The 6,944-nt window shown below is 28.8% G+C and overlaps 1 long non-coding RNA gene across 1 annotated transcript; it reads left to right on the top strand.

Moving 5' to 3' along the window:
• The first annotated feature begins 404 nt into the window (after nt 1-404).
• Nucleotides 405-1,845, top strand: LOC143264371 (uncharacterized). Its single transcript, XR_013038090.1, has 3 exons — nt 405-704; nt 784-916; nt 1,043-1,845. It is a non-coding gene; the product is annotated as an uncharacterized LOC143264371 (long non-coding RNA).
• The last annotated feature ends 5,099 nt before the right edge of the window (nt 1,846-6,944 follow it).

The following is a 6,944-nucleotide window of genomic DNA, read 5'->3' as shown; positions in this document are numbered from 1 at the left end:
TTTTGAAAACGTGAAACAATAACTAGGAAGGAACTTTTTAAATGAAACACAAGATCTTTTAATATACGTGTACAATATGGTAATTGCAGAGAAAACAGAGAAGAATAAGAATATAGATATTATTTTATTTTTTTTTACATTTGAGGATCTAATTGAAACGAGCGGTACCATATAGATAGTAGATAAGTATACATACTTGATTACCGACTTATTCGCAAATTACCGACATACTTGTATATTTATTTTTGCTATTTTCAACAATTTCCAAATAGAAATCGACAGCAAAAAACTTCTTTATATTGACAATTAATAAAAGTATAAATTTGAAAAGTGTAAAACTGTTGTGTAATAGTTTTCAATTTACATAACAAAAACTATAGTAATTGAAACCAGAAATGGAAAGAGAAAGGACTACTATCTTTTATTTTAAAGATATTTTCAAGAACACTCTCAAGTCAATAAATTTATTATACAAAACTTCATTATCACGTGAAACACTAAGGTCCATAAATACTCTACAGCGTTGAACAGTTATAAAAAATTTAAAACAGAAGAATTTATGGTGTTAAATGTGCGGGATACTTAAGTAGAGTTTATGACAGGTTAATAATGTGAGATCGTTGGTGGCCGGTACCACAATTGAATCATAACGAGAAATAATATCTAAATAATACTTTGAAGAATGTTGCTATTATAGTAATGCGGTAGAATAACAATTATTAATACGGTATAGTAACAATGGTTCAGTTAGGTTAAGTTCGCTGAAATTTATGTACATTTTAGTCTAGAAAACATACAAAATATGATGGCTTAAAATTAACGAAATTTCAAAAATGCTGTTTCTAAATGCACGAGTAAACATATAAGGTGAAGTGGGGTATGTGAAGACTGGTTTTTGTAAAGTTAGTATTTAAACGTAAGTATTTTCAGTTTGCTATGTAAATACTTAACGCTGTCGATATCGAACGTTTTGCACAATTACTACTATTTAATTAATATTAACTAGGACCTTAATTTTCCTTGTACATTTTGATTTTGATAGGAAATTGTTTAAAATGTCATCTACTCTGCACTTTGCCCGAAAATGGGGTAAGAGTGTTACTTGAAGTCAAAAATACTTTGAAACTTCATTTCATGTGCAATGGGGTAAGAGTTATTAACAAATTATTAACAAATTATTATTAAGATAATTATTAACAATTATTAACAAATTAGAATTATTAACAAATCTGCTATAAAATACTTTTTGCTGCATTATTCAAGTACTCTATACTGCAAACAAGTACTCTTAGCTGAAATATAAAAGGGGATATAGTGAAACAACACAAGAAAACAAACATACTAAATGGAGAAATTTCACTCATATTGTAATAAAAATAACCTGTATACGCACTTTCCCCGTTTAAGAACTTACCCCACTTCACCTTACAGGGTCTCCCCATCATTAAGTTTTATCACCATTTTTTAAGTATTTTGGGTAGTGCATTTAAAAAATGTTTTAGACGAAATTTGACCAATACTTGATGATCTATATATTTGCATATTCTTAAATCCCAACAAATGCTTTCTACGTAAAAAAGTAATTTGTGTTTCAATTTCTATAGCATTTAGTAATAAAAATCTTGTCGAGTAATATGTTCATTTCATTGGAGTAGTTGGATATGTTGTATGATGTCATAGACCTTCTTTTATTGATCTTATTATCCAGTTAATGATCTTATTATCCAATTATAGATTCCTATATGTCGAGTTATATTACATGTTCAGATTAATAGATAACGACAAACAGGAGTGACAACCCGTTTGTCTATCCGCCAATGCACTCGAAATAAATCTGAACTCTGATAAACAACGTAATATTATGTTCCGATTATTATTGAATCGTTGCTTCAATGGGTAAAACTCGCATCAGTTTAGAATTTTTCATTAATTCTTGTTGCTTTTTCAGATTTATTTTATACCTTTTTGTAAATTTAAAGACATTACATATGAATAAAATAGCTGTAAGAGTTATTGGAACCTTAACATTAGTTTTTAAAGAAATGAATGTTATGGTATACATATTAATGCTTTCATAGTTGGTCCTTCTGATGAGTAGATACGATGTACATAGACCCTTGAATTTTAAAGTTAACGTTAGTTTTGATAAAATTTTCTTACATCAATCTTCACTAATCCGAGGATGTAGAATCACGTGATGATAATAATTACGTTTGTTATACTCTGTACATTGCAGTAAATTGATAACTTGCAACTACCGCAGTAAATACATACGTCGTATGTTCTTTCGTGTTAAGTAATTTATACTACTTTTATGTATTCCCATGTTAAAAGTTAGAAACAGTATTTGATATTGCTGTATAATGAACAATTTTATTCGAAAATTCAGGAAGCTCCTGATGTTTGCAAGAACTAATCTTTCACATCGATAATTAGTGAACATCGATATTAGTGATTTCATTGGAACCAAATGGATACTGATTTTAGATACCATGTATAATCCACTAATATGTCATTAAATGTTTAAATGTTGTAAAGAAAATTTGATTGCTCAAACAAATTCAGTAAGATGACGTTTACATTAACTAATTACCTTCGAAAAAGATTGATGTGAAGGATTAAAAATTTAGTTTCGACCAAATTTATGCTACATAATTCTGTGGTCACATAGGTGACAAAACTTCATGTGAACTCTTATACAAAAATTCTTCATTGAGGAGAGATATGCTTTTGAAGGTATTTATGATTTATTGTAGCGGTTATAAGAAATATTCGAAAATTTGTTATTCTATGATGTAAGCTCCCATCGAGTTATTAATTACTAAATTCTTTCAAGTATTTTAACTGTATTGGAAATAATAGTAAATGCACTTTGAATATATTTCCAAATATATTGCTCTTGTAAACACCATGTACAACGAATTGTAACACGAATTTTTTCCATAAATCCTTGGATGTTTATATCTTATCAAGAAAACATTTTCCGACAGAAGTTTGTACGAACTTTTGTCATTTATTTAACCTTAGTAATACAACGTATAAGTTTGGTCCCAGACTCTTTGGACATCCTATATGAATAATTAAGTGTATATATGATTATTTAGAATATGTCAATAAGTGTAAACAAACATTATTAGATCAAACACAGAGTGCTGTGTAATAACAGTGTGTCATGAAACCTGCAAGTGATTTAAACCACCGTTTGTTGCATTCAACAGGAAAGATGCTATGGTTTCACTGTACTGCAATATCAACAATAGTAGTCTCGTTTTAATCGGTCTTTATTTTAACCAAGCATTGCTGATTTCATGTTAAATTGATTATTTTCTGACGTTGATGTTCAGGTATTCAGTTCGAATTGGAATATACCATAATGTACATAAAATTAGAGGTAGTTTAAGTTAAGATTTTACCGATTTCCAATATGTTAAAGAAATGTCATCATCTGAAATATACAACGCTTGCCTATTTTCGTGAAAACTACTTGCGCTTATGAACTTTTACCTCCGAAACTATTTGTCTAATTGAACTGCGATTTGTTTTATTTTATTCGAAAAATATCGAGCTGTCTTAATAATATCTTGTTTACTAAAAAAATTGATATTGTAATAGTGAAAATCACAATGGAAATATTATATGAATATTATATCCTGTATATTTCTAAAGTATTTCCACTACATTTAAAAAAAGTGTGAATAAGCAACAATTGTATTATGTCCCAATTTAAAAAAAATGATAGTTATAATTATATTGTTCATTGTACATAATAGGGATATGAAAAGTCGCTCGTTTGTTATTTTAATGATTACCTACTTCGTCTCATACAACAAAACTGTAATTTCTTGATAAATCACCAATAATAATAAATTCTCCGTTATGTATTAATTCTCTCATATGTGATAAGTATAAGCTCTATGCTTTAGCGATATAATCGTGCGTTTGCAACATGGTAATTACATGGTTAACATGGTACTGGTGTCTGTAATATTGTCTTTAAGCCATATGACAGGTTTTATGAGGTACGAGCGGTACAGATCACCGATCGTAATATTAGAATGCGCGGCTCGCTTACCTGAAACGTTGGTCACCAATCCCATGTTGTTAATTTTAAATTCTGAATTCTAGACAAGTGTTTATTATGTGGAACTTTACACAAAGAATTTTGTGTTTTCTTTATAAAATTTGAATTTTGTAGAAAATTCTAGCTCATTAACCCTTTGTCGTATGGTTCATTTGTCAAATTCGTCGGTCAGAATTATACTACAGTATCAAAGCAAATGAAGGAAGTTAAAATCTATTTAGTATTCAAATTATAGTTAGGTATTTTCTATAACACTTTCTATAATAATCTTTTTTGTATGTAAATTATAAGTGGATTTCAATTTCATATCGTGACATGTTCTTCAACTGCGGTTCATTATATTTGAAATGCAAGTGCGTCATGAGTCAGTTCTGCTACAGTGCGGCAAAGGTATATCATTTTCAGTACTATACAATCCATTAAAAAATGTAACATTTATAACTCAATTTCACCGAGTAAAACAGAAAAGTAAAGTTCAATTGAATATACGGTTCCCAAAATAAAAATGTGTAAGCGCGACGAATATAAGTAAAAGTGGCAACCTTCAGATACTGGTATTATTTGAACAAATTTGAAATTAATAAAACAATAATTTAAATTCTTCCGTACTTTACATTTACTAAATTATATTTTCAATTGAAGCAAAACCCCTGATATCGACATAAAGAATGATGGTTTTGAGATGGAGTTATTCTATTAATTTTATTATCTACATACTCATACTTAATTTTTGAGTATCGAATTGCATATATCATTTCCTGCATATCGTGTATTTCAAGTATTATAGAACAGTTTAAATGTAGTTATATGTTAATGTCTTTTCAGTAACTACCTAGAAATGATAACTACTAATGTTTAGATTAACTGGCCAGTCGTTTATCCAATCAGGAGTCCGGTCCCACTGGGGCCGGTTAAGCGGGAGTCTACTGTAATAGGAATACGAACATTTCTAATATGTAATAATATCATTCTCATTGGAATACTTTGAGTCAATACCTCAACCACATCAGTCAGTAACAATCATATATTATTCAATACCCATTTATGTGGCCAATTTACAATTTAAATTGTGCTAATTAATAATATGATTGTTTAGTTAAAAATGTTAATAATTGCCATATATTATAATATAATCTTCATAACCAGCTTTTTAAAGGAACATTTAAAATTTTTGGCTCATAAAAATTTCGATTTATCAAAATTTTCGAGTAAAATTTTCGAGAAAGCAATGCAAATTAAATTTTGAAATATTTATCTCATATTTATAGTTATATCCGTATACATAGTACACGTATAAACGTTAAAGTATATGTAATAAAATAGACACAAACAGAAATTTAATTTTACAGTAAAAAATATGTGAAAATATGTATTGTATATGTACATATACAGTATTTCTTATTATTAAAAAATCTGTTATCAGACGTTTTCCAATAAATGTCGTCCCCGATGTTATGGCATTTTCTGAAAAAGGAGAGCGTAAAATGTTGACTACTGGTGTGGCCTGTTTAGCTAATACTGATGATTCAATTTCTAACGGCTCTTTCTCGTACTCATTTTTTATGATATCGGTTAGTGCACCTTGGGTAACAGATTCAGTCATTTCTATATTCATCAGCGATGCAATGACGTTAACGTTAGCGTCAAATCCCACAAGTTCTTCAAATGTCATTTTGTATTGATTGTAATAAAATAAAATCTGGTCATATTTGATATTAATATTGCTATTTATAATTGGATCTGATTTTTCCACAAAATGTTTATTCACGTTGAAAGGAAAGCCACATTTTTTTTAAACAATTAACAATTTTTTTCTGTGATAGCTATATTTATAACTTGTGCGTCGTTCTCATTACCTTTTATGATATTTGAGATATTCTTACCGTTTTTTTTATACAGAAAATACTTTTGAAACTTTTTATGATTCCTTCACTTAATGATCCCAATTTTAATGTGATATTTTGCGAGAGAAGCTTCGATGAATTGAAGTGGATAAATAAAAGAATTTTTAATTTTCTCATCTCACTTTTTATCAATCGTTATCAACCAATTGACAAATAATCCAGGTATTATTTATACCATTCTATCAACCGCATTATATGAATGTAGGGATTTATAAGATCGTAGTTTTGGATTTGCCTATAATTAAAGGCCACAACTTCTTTGTTCCGAATATATTTGTAATAAATAAAATCGTGATCCTTTCTTTACTACATTTTCTTTTATAACACTCTTCATTTATAAATGTCGTTTTCTTACGAAGAAGACATCGACTCAGATTCAAAAACATCGTGTTCTTTAATTACAGTCAGAATTTGGTTTTCGATAATAAATTCAAAAATCAAAAAATGACTAAAAAATTCAATGTTGACTTTAAGGGGTAACACCACTCTAGGATTTTCAAAAAATCGATTTTTTTTTTGGCTTAAATGATACTTTAGGGTCTTAAGATCAGAATGCAATTTGATTTATAGTGAAAATCAAATTTTAAGATAATAAGTTAATTTTAAAATAATAAGTTTACTTGTTACCTACAAAACAAACAGAAGCATCCAGAAAGCTAGAGAAGGTGGCAAACACTGATCTAGATAGCCAAGTGTATGGTACAGGCATTGCAGATTAGCGGTGAACAGAGAATTTAAGGATTGAAATGTTCATAAAACTTCAAACGCGTTTTTCTCGAAACCACTTTTTTCAAATTGGGAGGACGGATTTCTCTATGACTATTGCATGGATCGAATTGAAATTTTTACAGTAGCTGCACAACAATATTGTCTTTGAAAGTACGTAGCCGTTTTTTGATTGAATGTAAACTTTTTTTTTATAAACAATTTAGTGTTCATTTTTCATGCAAAAAGTCGAT

Source organism: Megachile rotundata, chromosome 4 (assembly GCF_050947335.1).
Source record: "Megachile rotundata isolate GNS110a chromosome 4, iyMegRotu1, whole genome shotgun sequence".
In the NCBI taxonomy this organism is placed as follows: domain Eukaryota; kingdom Metazoa; phylum Arthropoda; class Insecta; order Hymenoptera; family Megachilidae; genus Megachile; species Megachile rotundata.
This window is presented reverse-complemented; position numbering and strand designations above follow the sequence as displayed.